Below are 13,855 nucleotides of genomic sequence, written 5' to 3'. Positions count from 1 at the left end.
TCGGCGGACCGCCTGCCCAGCTCTCGCCGGGACTCACTACAGTCCTCAATTAAAATACATCACTCACATCCAATAACATAGGGTACAACCTCAAGAATAAACGAAATAAAATTTTTCAAACTTAGAACGAGATAAGATACATTACAAATCTCAAGTAAGGGTATCATTCCCCGAATAAGACAAAAGTCCTCAGTTCTCAAATAATGACATCAAATACTTATCAAGTGAATCGAATTCAAATTATATATGAGATATCCCTTCAGGCACTAGTAACTCAATACAAGCGCTTTCTTTGGCCTCGAGCCCTGCAGGGAAAAATTATTTTTGGGGGTCACTAATTAAGCCTCAGAACTTCCACTTCCAAACCTGTTAAGGAAAACAAATTGGGGTGAGCTAACGCTCAGTGAGGCCAAGGGAAAAACATGCAAGCATGCTAGCAAAGACACAATATAAAGCAATAACTCGAGTAACAAGTAACTGCGAAACGTTAAGCAACTAGGGAATTTAATCACAATAAAAGGATACGGAAGCTCTCAGGAGCTAATCCACGCGTGATCCAAGCTCAGGTAGTTGACCCTCCGTCAACTTTCACAGTTATCCATGTAGAACTCCACTTACTACCTCCAGCCACCATGACACCCTCTTGGATCCGTAACCAAACAAGCATGTAGGTGGTATCACTTAACAAGTATACCTAGCAAGATCCCTTATTTGGATCAAGCTACAACACTTCCCAAGGTTCATCAAGTTTCTCGACCAAGCCCTTGTCGGCTCGAGTTACAAGGCTAGCCAATGGGTTGGGGCGTCCCCCCCATTCACTTTTAGGTCGATGAGATGAAACTCCAATCGACAAGATTTGGTCAGAGCATTGAGACGGGATGAGCGGTACCTCCTACCCTAAAAGGGCATGATACATTCTGCCGCTCAATGCTCACGAAAAACACTTTCATTTGCATTCACATGTAACACGTATCACTTATCAAGCAAGAAATTTCATGAAAGAGAGGACAAGAGCGATAAAGTACGCCCTAGCCTCATTATCTAGCAAGTACAAGAATCATTTCATTTAAACACTTCACATGCACTTGATACTCACCAAGTATCAAAAGTCAAAGTTTGAGAAATTAGCTCTAAGACGCTTCGCCGGGAGTTCCCTCGAAGTCCTCTTGAGATCCTGAAAGTATGCAATAATGCATTGTATCTCAAATTCCAGGCCATACAGTATTCGTGTAAAGAAAAGAAATAGTCAATTTTGACTCCACAATTCAAGTTTCCAAAGTATTTCAGTTCATAAGGAACCGACTTTCAAATGAGGTCTCAAGTGATAGGTGAACTCATGAAAATAGGTTTGAAATGCTCTAAGAGTTGTAAAAATGTAACCTAGGCCCTTAAAAGAACATTTAGGTCCAAATTGGAAATTTTCACTTTTCGAGTCATTCGTGGAAAAATCAGTCCGGAAGTTCGGAAAGTCTAAAATAGAAAATTTTACACCGTCAAAAACTTCATTCGAAGCATAACAACTTTGTAGAAGGTCACTTTCCAAGAATCAAATCAGAAACAAGTCAATTTCTCCAAGAAAGTTTACTATTCATTGAAGATAGGTCAAAACAGTCCAAGTTTTTCCAATAATTTTGGAATTTCGTTAAAAATCATAGAATCAAAACCAGCCTTTGAAATTTGATATGCATGTAAAGTTCCAATCCAGGTTTCAAATGAAAAAAACGAAACTCGATTCCGATGTTCCTAGCTCAAGAAATAAAAAGTTGAAGTTCGCTAAAATTCCTGGACTGTTGGCCTATTTTCCAGATTTAATGCACTTCGCTAATTAGGCTGTATCTCACTCGATTCTCAGTGAAATTGAAAAAGGTTGGTGGTGTTAGAAACTAGGTTCACAAGGATACATTTATGCATAAGAAATCATTTCCAAAATCCAGACATAAGCGGTTCAAAATCAAGCAACAAAATGGATTTTCTGGACAGTCTCGGATGAACAGTAATAAACAGGCAGCCAACTTTCAAAACTCGTCACGAATCGTTCGGGACGAACTAGAAAATGAGCTTGGTACCATTTTAAATCTCTAAGAGTGTACTTTCAAATGCCGCAAACGGCACTCAATTTCGATTAACGAGCAAAACTTTATAGCTACACAAATGTTGCTGGTCAGAAAATTCTGGAGCTTGTTCCAGTTTTGCTTCTTTACTTGTAACTCAAAATTTAACCAACCATTTGGGTTGATTTTTGGTAGAAAACCACAATACACATAGCACAACATATCTACACCAATTTGGAAGCTCAATTAGCACCAGAAAATTTTCGAAATTACAGGGCAGCAGCAAACAAGAAAGTCGGCAGCAAGTCAGAAATTTCAGACAGTACCTTCTCCAAATTTCTAACTTTCTTCCAACTTCATTCCATCAATCATTCTATATACATGTAACATAGCACAATATCAGCAACCACAACATGCTAATTCATCACATCAGTCACCAATAAACACCCTCAAACCCTCGAGCATGTCATGGAATTGCAAGAACATAATTACTCAACCAATCAACCCAAATTCTACCATAGGTTGCAAACCCATGCTACCTTTGCTCCATTTGAGCTATAATTTTGCAAGATTGAAGTGTGGGTGAGTGAGTTACCTCAAGAACTTAGTTGGACAGCTTTAGGGCAGAAATCTTGACCGAAATTCCTCCAAGAAAACCGATGAACAGCCCCCTCTTCCAAGCTAGGATCAAAGCCCTCTAATGGATGATGAAATTTGGAAGTGGATTGAAGCAAGTTTGTGAGGATTTTGGCTAGATTTTTTTCTTCCCATCTTCGGCCAACTAGAGAGTGACAAGAGGAGAGAGAGTGAAATCAGGTATTGTAATGAAAGTGGAGAGAATTGGTGACTTAATGGTTAAGTCTAAGTGTCAACTCATGCTAGGTCCGTTTAGGGTCTTTGCGTGTCCAATTTTCGCGCTCGTTTGCAACTTTTGTGCACTAAACCTCTGAGGTAATTTCCCTAGTACATTAATAGTACATTACTAGTAGTCTAATATCATGTTCTTAAAATCTCCAATTAATCAAATTAATGTGCCTGTCGGGGCCTTTTCGGCACGCGCCCGTATAAAGGTCAAACTTAAGGGTTTTCTCATTTGAACTTGGAAATTCAACTTATTCGATTCTAAAACTCTAAAATATGATAATCCAAGTATATATATATATATAACAATAAAAATCACGATAAGCAATTCATCTTGAATAAATTTGGGCATTAAAATAATATGCGCGTAAAGAACCAATCGGAAAAATTTATTTTCGAGAAATTCATGTACTTTAGTATATTTTATTTTTATTTTATTTTTTTTTTGGGTAACTCGAGTACGAAATATTTTTTAAAATGACCAATTTAACAATATTTTGAAATAATAAAATTATGGGTCCTCACATCCTCTCCCCCTTAAGAGAATTTCGTCCTCGAAATTCATACCTTAACTCAAAAACTCCAGATGTCACTTTTGCATCCCACTCTTACGAATTGTAAAACTTATTCCGCATTAAATATCACGTAAGTCTTGTATTCTTAATCTGTTCACGACTAGCGAGATAACAATTCCTTCATGCGGTTCACAGATTCAATTGCCTTAAGAAATTTGTCAATTCAGGAACAAATGATGTAATAGCCCTTTAAATTGGTATACGCAATGAACTTTAAATATCTCGCAGATCAAATTCGATAATATCTTATTAGCACACAAGTTTTGTCCTACTGGACCTTAACCCTAGTAATCTTTCAAAATAGATAGTAAGAGCCCTCAAGAATCAATAACTTCAAAAATCATATCTGGTTTCGTATACTTGTATGCAAATATCGAAGTACAAAATGAAACCTTACATTCAATAATATCTTATTGTAGTCCCCAAGTCATTTATGAGTATTACTGCCAATTTTTAACCCAAATACGACTTAAAGACCCAAATCCATTAATGCTACTAGTGTATTCATTACTCCCAATGGCATAATTGAATTTCAAAGTGCTTACTTTTCTGATGAACTAGCCTTAATCACATCTTCCTCTAGAATCCTCAATTAGTTGTAGTCCTGTATTAAATCTAACTTGGAAAGTACTACTGTCTCTTGTAGATACTCAAATGATTCATTTATGCAAGGTAAAAGATATTTATTCCTAATACCCACTTGATTCCAACCTCAATATTATAGACATGGCCTTCTCACAAGGCTATAAGCGTAACAAAATTTAGATATATGAATAAGTCATGAAATTGATTAAATGCAAAGTAAACTTCCATTTGCTATAAAAGACCATAATAATTTCATCAAGTTAGGATAAATTTATCAAATCATTTCAAAAGAAAAGGGAATAAACAAGATTGTAGCAAAACATGCTAAGTCATCCATGTTCAAAGCAACAAAAGATTTCATCCCTTACACAAAAGATTACAACCTTCAAAAGTCTCAGTATAGGCTAGGTTATAATCATAATCCCTGTCTTTAAGCAAAGTCAAATCCATCTTCACTCGTAGAGCTTCTAATACTTTGGTTCTTCTCATAGCCATAGTATTAACCACTCCCTCTAACACTCGACTGTTTTGCAGCAGACTTAACGAGCTGCTGAGGAGTTTCTCGGGCAACTTAAAACTTAATACTCAGGACTCCCGCATAGCAAGCATTTCCTTGTTTCCTTCAGCCCATAATCTCAGTGTGATTAAACTTGCCACAGTATCCACAAGTTACTCTACAAGTTACGGCCTGATTAGCTTGAGAATTCTCCTTTTTCTTTTTCTTCTTTTCTCTCTGCTCCACAACAAATTCATGTTCACATCTCTCTTTAGATTTCCCTTTTTTCATTATGGGAGTTTCCTTCACTACCCTTAACTTGGTTGCTAGAAATATACTGAGGTGAAACTTGAATAGTGGGTCGCATCCCCTCGAGTTTTTTTTTTCCTGAAGTTCCTCCAATACTCCTTCGTATTTCTTTTTCATTTCCAAGTTCTTGTTCCATAATTCCATCTTCTCTACAAACTCTTGTTTGCGTCGTTCTTCCCAGAATTCAACCAATTTAGTCTGGAATTCCAACTCCTTGCGAAGAACTTCTATTTCTATACGCATCTCTTCCAAACTTTTCATTCATCCATTTGCTTAATCCTGACAGTCAGCCTATCAACAACTCAAAGCATCTAAATGAGTAGCAAATCAAAATTTAAAACTTAACTATCCACAACCTATAAATTCTCACGCATCTAAGTCATCCAGGTATATTTACTCTTACCTCTCCACGAATTTGATACGTAAGAAAATCCACACACACAAATAAAGTAATACCCCTTGATATAATGATATGTACTTCCGTTCTAAGGTCTTACTCACGTATGTAGTGAAACCATAAATTACACGCCATAAGAAATAAGTTCCAAACCCGGACTAAAAACTGTTACGCACTAGTAGGACCAGAATCCTTTTCCTCAAAAGTTTGTCTAAATCAAACCAATCATGACCTACAAGATAAAGTCGAGACTTTTGATGTATTTTGAATGTATCTGTGGAAAATTTGGTAAATACAAAGGGTGTGCTGCCCAAATTTACGCTCGAGGACTAGAGAAATATACTTGCGACTTGAGTAAGGGTTAAGAGTGATTACTACTTGAACCATCTAGGATATTTGCACCTTCTTTTATCAAGGTATATAAGTTAGAATTTGGCCGACCTTGTAGCCTTGGAAAAATGAAATTTATGACTAATAGAAATACTTTTTCGCCATTTCGTCGACCCAAATGGTATTTCAAAGTATAATTGTTTCCAAGTTTCAAAGTCTTAAGAGCGAGCATGAATTTATTAGAATTTGATAAGTATCTTGAATACTACTTAAACGAGTTGCATTTACTTGATTTTCTTGAAGCGAAACTCCTATGTTTCGAACTCTAGAAAGTTTTACATTCGTAAATGATATTTTATCGCAGATTTGGATTCCAACCAAGGAGTTGGACCTGAACGTGTTTTTTGAGAGGCACTAGACTTTTGGTGAGTGCTTCCAAATATCTGGTTGAACTGGACACCTGTTTTAATACTTGATCCATGAAAATACATGATACGAGATTTGTTGATCGGGCAAGGGTGTACTTTATCGCACTTGCCCTAATATGATATCTACTTGTTTATTGTTGCAATTAACTTTTTATACTTGTACTTGATTTGTAAGTGTGGAGCGGCAGCATGTACCACACTCTATCCGAGTGGGAGGTGCCTCTCATTCCCGTCTCCATATTTTTATTTTAATTCAGTCGATTGGAGTGTTACCTCGTCGACTTTTTGAGGACCCCAAATCCCATTGGCTAGTTAATCGAGTCGAGCCGGCAAGGGCTTGGTCGATTGGGTAACGAACCATGGGTCTTTCGTTTTGTCGAGTGGAGTGATATCTCCTCGACTAATCGGTATACTCGAGTATTACCACCCGTGTTTATTGAGGATTTTGGGCCCTGTAGGGGGTGTGAATGGTGGACGGAGAGTAGTGTAAGTGGTGTTCTACTGGATTGGTTACTTACTTGAAAGTTGACGGAGTGTCAACTATTACGTGATCAAGCTCCTGGTGATGCAATGGGAATTTGGCTCCTGAGAGCCATTCGTATCCTTATACCTTGAAGTGATTATTGTTTATTGGATTATTGTTTCTTTTGAAAACTTTTACACTCGCTCACTTTGAGATTTGCTACTTGAAGTATTATCGCTCACTTTTATGAACTATTCATGCTCGCCCTAACAATTCACGTATACAACATATAATCACATTGGTCACATATCAAATACAAGTATCACCAAAAGATATAGTGCCTTTACTGGACACTTTCAGGTGGTACTCCGGGTTTGGAGTCCAAATCTGCGATAAAACTCAATTTGAGAACTTTGAAACATGACTAAGATTCGAAACTTAGACGTTTCATTCAATAAGAATCAAGAAATGGAAATTCACTTGGAGAATATTCGTGAAACACTCGCTCGCTTTTCAAACTATATAACTTTGTAACATTTATACTTGGAAATGCCATTTGACTCAAAAGTACAAGGAAAACAAAAGACAGATTTGACGTGTTTTTGCGTAACGGACACAACCGAGACTACGCTTATCGGATTGAGGTGAAACTGATACTGTTTCGAAACTAAGACAAAGGGATACAATTTTCATGAAGATCACTTAGTCCAAATTCCAGTGTAACCCAGTCAAATTCCCAATTCACAGAACCAAATTCCAACTAATAGACCAGTTAACCGTACTACCTTTAAATGGCCATATCTCAGGCTACCAAAGTCCGTTTAAGGCGTTCTTGGAGGCGTTGAAAAGCTAAGACAAAGTAATAAAACTTTTATGTTTTGGTAAAAAGCTAGTTCAGTACGTATCCAGGTGAAAAAATGCAACCAACTTGGTGTACTGTCGAAACTGTCCACTCACTTTACTCCTAGGGCAGTCAGGGTATTTTCATCTTTTCACAGGCTACGTTGCTCTGATTGAGCTGAAATTTTGTAGGCAACCATAAAATGTCATTATATACAACTTTCATGTTTTGTGCTAAGCCTAGTTCAGCCTCTAACATGATGAAATAGATCCAGACAGAACTGAAGCTAAGATTTCCAGAAATCTGGAATTTTTGTTATTTCAAGCTATAATTCATATTTTCACCTTGAAACTACCACTACTACTACCTTTACAAGATCATATACCACATATATGCATCATACAACACCAACCCACAAGAAACCCTAACTTGGAGCTTGGAAAACTAAACCAAGAGTTAAACACCCCACTTGAACAAAACTAAAGGAAGCGTAATATTATTTTTTTTTTGAGACTAAACAACAATAGTATCCTAAAAGTTGGGGTATCACAATCTCCCCTCCTTAAAGAATTTCGTCCTCGAAATTCATACATTTATTTGTAAATTCATATGTTTATTCGTGAATAAGTATAAGCAAATAAAAGCATTTTCAAAACACATTGAAAATAACATACTTTCTTTATATACATATCATAACAATTAACACATCCTACGGTACATTAACCCCAGGTATTACTCAGGCACTACACTTAATCAAAACTCGAAGCACGTGAATAATAAGGATCCCAAATCCTATGAATATCTTCAATATATTTCAAGTCCAGACTATTCGCATTCCCCGTACCTTTGCTTTCGCCATTCAAACTTATCCTAATATTACGCGAGATCTCAACTTTTCGTAAAGGTATCACTCTTTGGTACTCGGGGACAAGAATCCGAAAATATGATAATTCACCACTCAAGCTGGCCAGGCTCAAGAGCAAATCACCCGTATTAGAGATTCCGACCCAACATACATATCTAAGGTCCCCAACAATAAACAATTGTTTCACACTTAACAAGTCAATCCCCACAGTCCGAGAACCTTCTCCCGGCACGAGCTCAATAGGAGCTCTGATACCATCTGTGATGGCCCCACCTCACCCTAAGGCGAACCAAAGGGTTCGGCGGACCGCCTGCCCAGCTCTCGCCAGGATTCACTCACTTGCATCAATGAAAATAAGGTGCAACCTAAAAAATAAACGAAATAACGGTTCCCAAGTTTGGAACATATGAATACATTCATTTCTATCTCAACCATCCATACAGTCCCAAATACATCAAAAGATTTAAGTTCTCAGTACATTCAACCCTAATCGAGCGACTAGTGTGAGTACAATTACAAAATTTAAAACAACTAGACTACGCTAGTCTGTACACGTCTCACGCCTCGTTCGTACCCTTGTAAGGAAAACAACTGGCATGGAATGAGCTAAAAGCCTAGTGAGGTTCCAAATAGCAAATTGACCATTATTTATAAGTACAAGTTTTCGATATAGCAAAGTAACGAGCATGAAGAGTTCATAAAAGTGAGCTATAACACTTTAAGTAGCAATCTCAAAATGAGCGAGTGTAAAAGTTTTCAGAATAAACAATAATCATTCCAAAGTATAAGGATACGGAGGGCTCTCAGGAGCCAAATTCCCATTGCATCACCAGGAGCTTGATCATGTAATAGTTGACACTCCGTCAACCTTCAAATGAGTAACCAATCCAGTAGAGCACCACTTACACTATTCTCCGTCCACCATTCAAACCCCCTACTGGGCCCAAAATCCTCAATAAACACGGGTGGTAATACTTGAGTATACCGATTAGTCGAGGAGATATCACTCCACTCGACATTACTAACTACCCATGGTTCGTTATCTAATCGACCAAGCCCTTGCTGGCTCGACTCGATTAACTAGCCAGTGGGGTTTGGGGTCCCCAAAAGTCAATGAGATAACACTCCAATCGACTGAATTAAAATAAAAGTATGGAGACGGGAATGAGAGGCACCTCCCACTCGGATAGAGTGTGGTACATACTGCCGCTCCACACTTACAAATCAAGTACAAGTATATCAAGTTAATTGCAACAATAAACAAGTAGATGTCATATTAGGGCAAGTGCGATAAAGTACACCCTTGCCCGATCAACAAATCTCGCATCATGTATTTTCATGGATCAAGTATCAAAACAAGTGTCCAGTTCAACCAGATATTTGGAAGCACTCACCAAAAGTCTAATGCCTCTCAAAAAACACGTTCAGGTCCAACTCCTTGGTTGGAGTCCAAATCTGCGATAAAATATCATTTACGAATGCAAAACTTTCTAGAGTTCAAAACATAGGAGTTTCGCTTCAAGAAAATCAAGTAAATGCAACTCGTTTAAGTAGTATTCAAGATACTTATCAAATTCTAAGAAATTCATGCTCGCTCTTAAGACTTTGAAACTTGGAAACAATTATACTTTGAAATACCATTTGGGTCGACGAAATGGAGAAAAGTATATCTATTAGTCATAAATTTCACTTTTTCCAAGGGTACAAGGTCGGCCAAGTTCTAACTTATATACCTTGATAAAAGAAGGTTCAATATCCTAGATGGTTCAAGTGGTATTCGCTCTCAAACCTTACTCAAGTCGCAAGCATATCTACCTAGTTCTCGAGCGTAAATTTGGGCAGCACGCCCTTTGGATTTACCTATTTTCCAGCCGTTTATGGCTTCATTCTTTTCCTTAATCAACCCAAAGTTACACACAACATAATCTTATTTCATTAGCCATCCAATAGGCTCAAGGTCATACAAGTACAAAATCAAGCTAAGAACATGTGCGGAAATGAAGTTTAAGTTAGGAAACAAAAGGCAGATTTGACGTGTTTTTGCGTAATGGACACAACCGAGGCTATGCTTATCGGATTGAGGTGAAACTTATACTGTTTCGAAACTAAGACAAAGGGCTACAATTTTCATGAAGATCACTTAGTCCAAATTCTAGTGTAACCCAGTCAAATTCCCAATTCACAGAACCAGACTCCTACTAATAGACCAGTTAACCGCACTACATTCAAATGGCCATATCTCAAGCTACCAAAGTCTGTTTAAGGCGTTCTTGGAGGTGTTGAAAAGCTAAGACAACGTACAAAAACTTTCATGTTTTGGAAAATGGCTAAATCAGCACGGATCACAGTGAATAGACACGGTCAATTGGATGAACTGTCTAAAACTGATCACTAAATGCATCCTAGGGCAGTGAGGGTATTTTGGTCTTTTCATAGGCTACGTTGCTCCGATTGAGCTAAAATTTTGTTGGAAACCATAAAATGTCATTATCTACAATGTTCATGTTTTGTTCTAAGCCTAGTTCGGCCTCTAACATGATGAAATAGAACCGGACAGAACTGAAGCTAAGATTTCCAGAAATCTGAAATTTTACGGTTTCAAAGGAAACTTTCTTCATTTCTTGCTTCAATCACCACCACAACCTCTTATATAAGCTCAGATACAACATATACTATCCATACAGCAAGTATAGGTAGAAAATCATTCAAACCCTAACTCATTGTCATCACTACAATCACCCAAAATCACATGAGCTAAACATCACAAGCAAGTTTACAAGGTATTACTCAACTTAGACAAAACTAAGGGAAGTAAATGTGAAGGTCAGCCCATATACCTCTCAAAGATGCTTCCAAGAATTATCCACCACCTCTTCTTGTGATCTATTTCCCCACCAAGCTATCCAAGTACTCAAAGAATGATTTAACCGGTTTAAAATCCTGTTTTTTTTTCTTTTCCCACTCAAATGCTTCAAACTCAAGATGAAGTGAGGTTGTTCTCTCTTGCTCTCCTCTCTCTCACTCTCGGCTGTTATGGTACAGAAATGAAGAGCTTTTGGAGTTGTTTTTAGAGATAAATATGGTGATAAGAAGGCGAGACAAAAGGTTTGGCAAGAAACCATAGATGAGTGACACTTGTCACCACCAAAGCCATCAAAAAATTCTCTTTCTTTTCCTTGCATTTTGGGCCACATGTTTTGGTTATAAGGCTGACGATGGGGAAGATATTTTGCAAAAATATCAAGGGTATGTGGTGGTAAGGAAGTGGTGGTCAAGTGGTGGGTTCAATCGGTAGTGATCGATACCCGTCGGTTCGAGCCATTTTTTCTTAAATCACGTATACTAGGGTTTTAACTTATAATTCACTAACTTATTATTATCACCTCTAATCCCACACTTAATATCATCTAAAACTCACTTTAAATCACCAAATTTGATCCCTATTCGGTACCGGATAGTCACATTACGGATAGACGTAAAAACCCTAATTCGCTCTAACTTGAAAACAAAAAGTGAAACCCTACTTTCTAGGTTCATTTGCACTTATTGTGGGATGATTGAGTAGTAAAGCCATTAGAAAGGAATAAACGCCAAATAAAAGGACATTTAAGAAAAATGTGAGGGATTTTACAATTCCCTTGATTCCAGTTAGGGTTTCGGGTAAAATATGAGAGATTTGAGAAAATCGAGTAGTCACAAGTAAAACTAGGGTTTTTTATTAGAATTTAGGATTTCCACCCTCGCCTAAGTACCCATTTAACATATACAAAGCACTTTAACAATTTCACATCAATAAACAACCCAATTACTCACTTGATAAAGCTTGGCACGAAAAACGATACAATTCACTGAGCTTGACCGTCACCGTCAAAAGCCTCAAAATCTGTATTGACAGATTATAGAAACACATAAATGAAACGGCCATACAATAGCAGTAAATTGCTACCTTGTTTTATTTTAAAAGACTAGAAACCCTAAAAGTCTAATCAAAACCCTAGTTTCACTTGTGACTGACCGTTTTCTCAAATTTCTCATATTTTAACCGAAACCCTAAATTCAATTTATGGAATTGTAAAACCCCTCACGTTTTTCTTAAAAATGCCCTTTTATATGAAAATTATTCATTTTTTATGGCCCTACTACCCAATCACCCCACAATAAGTGTAAATGAATATAGAAGTAAGGGTTTTTGTTGTCCGTTTTCAAGTTAGAGCGAATTAGGGTTTTCACGTTTTTCTATAGTGTGACTATTCGGTTTGGAGTGAGGATCAAATTTGGTAGGTAAGAGTGACTTTTGGATGAAGAAATATTATATGATTAGAAGTGATAATAATAAGTTAGTAATTATAAGTTAAAACCCTAGTACACGCGATTGAAGGAAAAACGGCTCGAACCGTCGGGCATCTATCACTACCGATTGAATCGACCACTTAACCACCACTTCCTTACCACCACATACCTTTGATGTTTTTGCAAAATATCCCCCCTAATCCTTAGCCTCATAACCGAAACATGTGGCCCAAAATGCAAGGAAAAGAAAGAGAAACTTGGATGGCTTTGGTGGTGACAAGTGTCACCCATCTATGGTTTATTGCCCAACCTTTTGTCTTGCCTTCTTATCCCTTAATTGAGCTCATTCTTTCTCATTTTTTTTCCTGGTCAGCCGAGAGAAAGAGGAGCAAGAGAGTGAAGAGAGTTTTCCATCTTCAACCTTGAATCCAACCTTTTTATTGCCAACAAGAAAAACTAAACCGATCAATCAGTAGTTGGAAGCTTGGGAAGCCTAAGGAACCTAGAATATCAAGGAGAGGTGAAGGATCATCCTTGCAAGCTTGTGTCTTGAGGTATAATGGCTGATCAACCATTCTTTTTCCATTAATCATGATTAAGTTGGGTATTAATGTTGGTATTGTGTTTGTGATGCTTGTTTCAAGTGATTTTGATGATTGGATTGATGACTTTTGAGTTAGGGTTTCTTGTGGGTTAAGTTGTAGAGAATGACATTTTATGGTTGCGTACAAAATTTCAGCTCAATCGGAGCAATGTAGCCTGTGAAAAGACCAAAATACCCTCACTGCCCTAGGATGCATCCAGTGATCCGTTTTAGACAGTTCATCCAATTGACCGTGTCTATTCACTATGATCCGTGCTGATTTAGCCATTTTCCAAAACATAAAAGTTTTTGTACTATGTCTTAGCTTTTCAAAACCTCTAAGAATGCCTTAAACGGACTTTAGTAGCTTGAGATATGGCCATTTGAAGGCAGTACGGTTAATTAGCCGATTAGTTTGAATTTGGTTCTGTCAATTGGGAATTTGACTGGGTTAAACTAGAAATTTGACAAGGTGGTCTTCACCAAAGTTGTAGCTCTCTACCTTAGCTTCGAAACGGTATAATGTTCACCTCAATCTGATATGCGTAGCTTCAGTTGTGTCCGTTATGTAAAAACACGTCAAATCTATCTTTTGTTAAACTTCATTTCTGCATATGTCGTTAGCTTGATTTTGTACCTGTATGACCTTGAGCCTATTGAACGGCTATTGAAATGAGATTATTTTGTATGTAACTTTGGGTTTGTTTGAGGAAAATATTGAAGCCATAAATGGCTGGAAAATGGGTAAACACAAGGGGCATGCCGTCAAATTTTCACGAGA

At 37.5% G+C, this 13,855-nt stretch overlaps 1 long non-coding RNA gene across 1 annotated transcript; it reads right to left on the bottom strand.

The window, feature by feature from the left end:
* Positions 1-283: 283 nt before the first annotated feature.
* Positions 284-2,831, bottom strand: LOC113750138. The gene is made up of 3 exons (XR_003464633.1): positions 2,647-2,831; positions 1,097-1,174; positions 284-366 (listed from the first exon to the last, which is right to left on the bottom strand). It is a non-coding gene; the product is annotated as an uncharacterized LOC113750138 (long non-coding RNA).
* Positions 2,832-13,855: the final 11,024 nt, after the last annotated feature.

The sequence above is a fragment of the Coffea eugenioides genome, chromosome 1, assembly GCF_003713205.1.
Source record: "Coffea eugenioides isolate CCC68of chromosome 1, Ceug_1.0, whole genome shotgun sequence".
NCBI lineage: Eukaryota > Viridiplantae > Streptophyta > Magnoliopsida > Gentianales > Rubiaceae > Coffea > Coffea eugenioides.
Note: the sequence above shows the minus strand (reverse complement) of the source record. Positions and strands in the feature narration are given on the sequence as shown.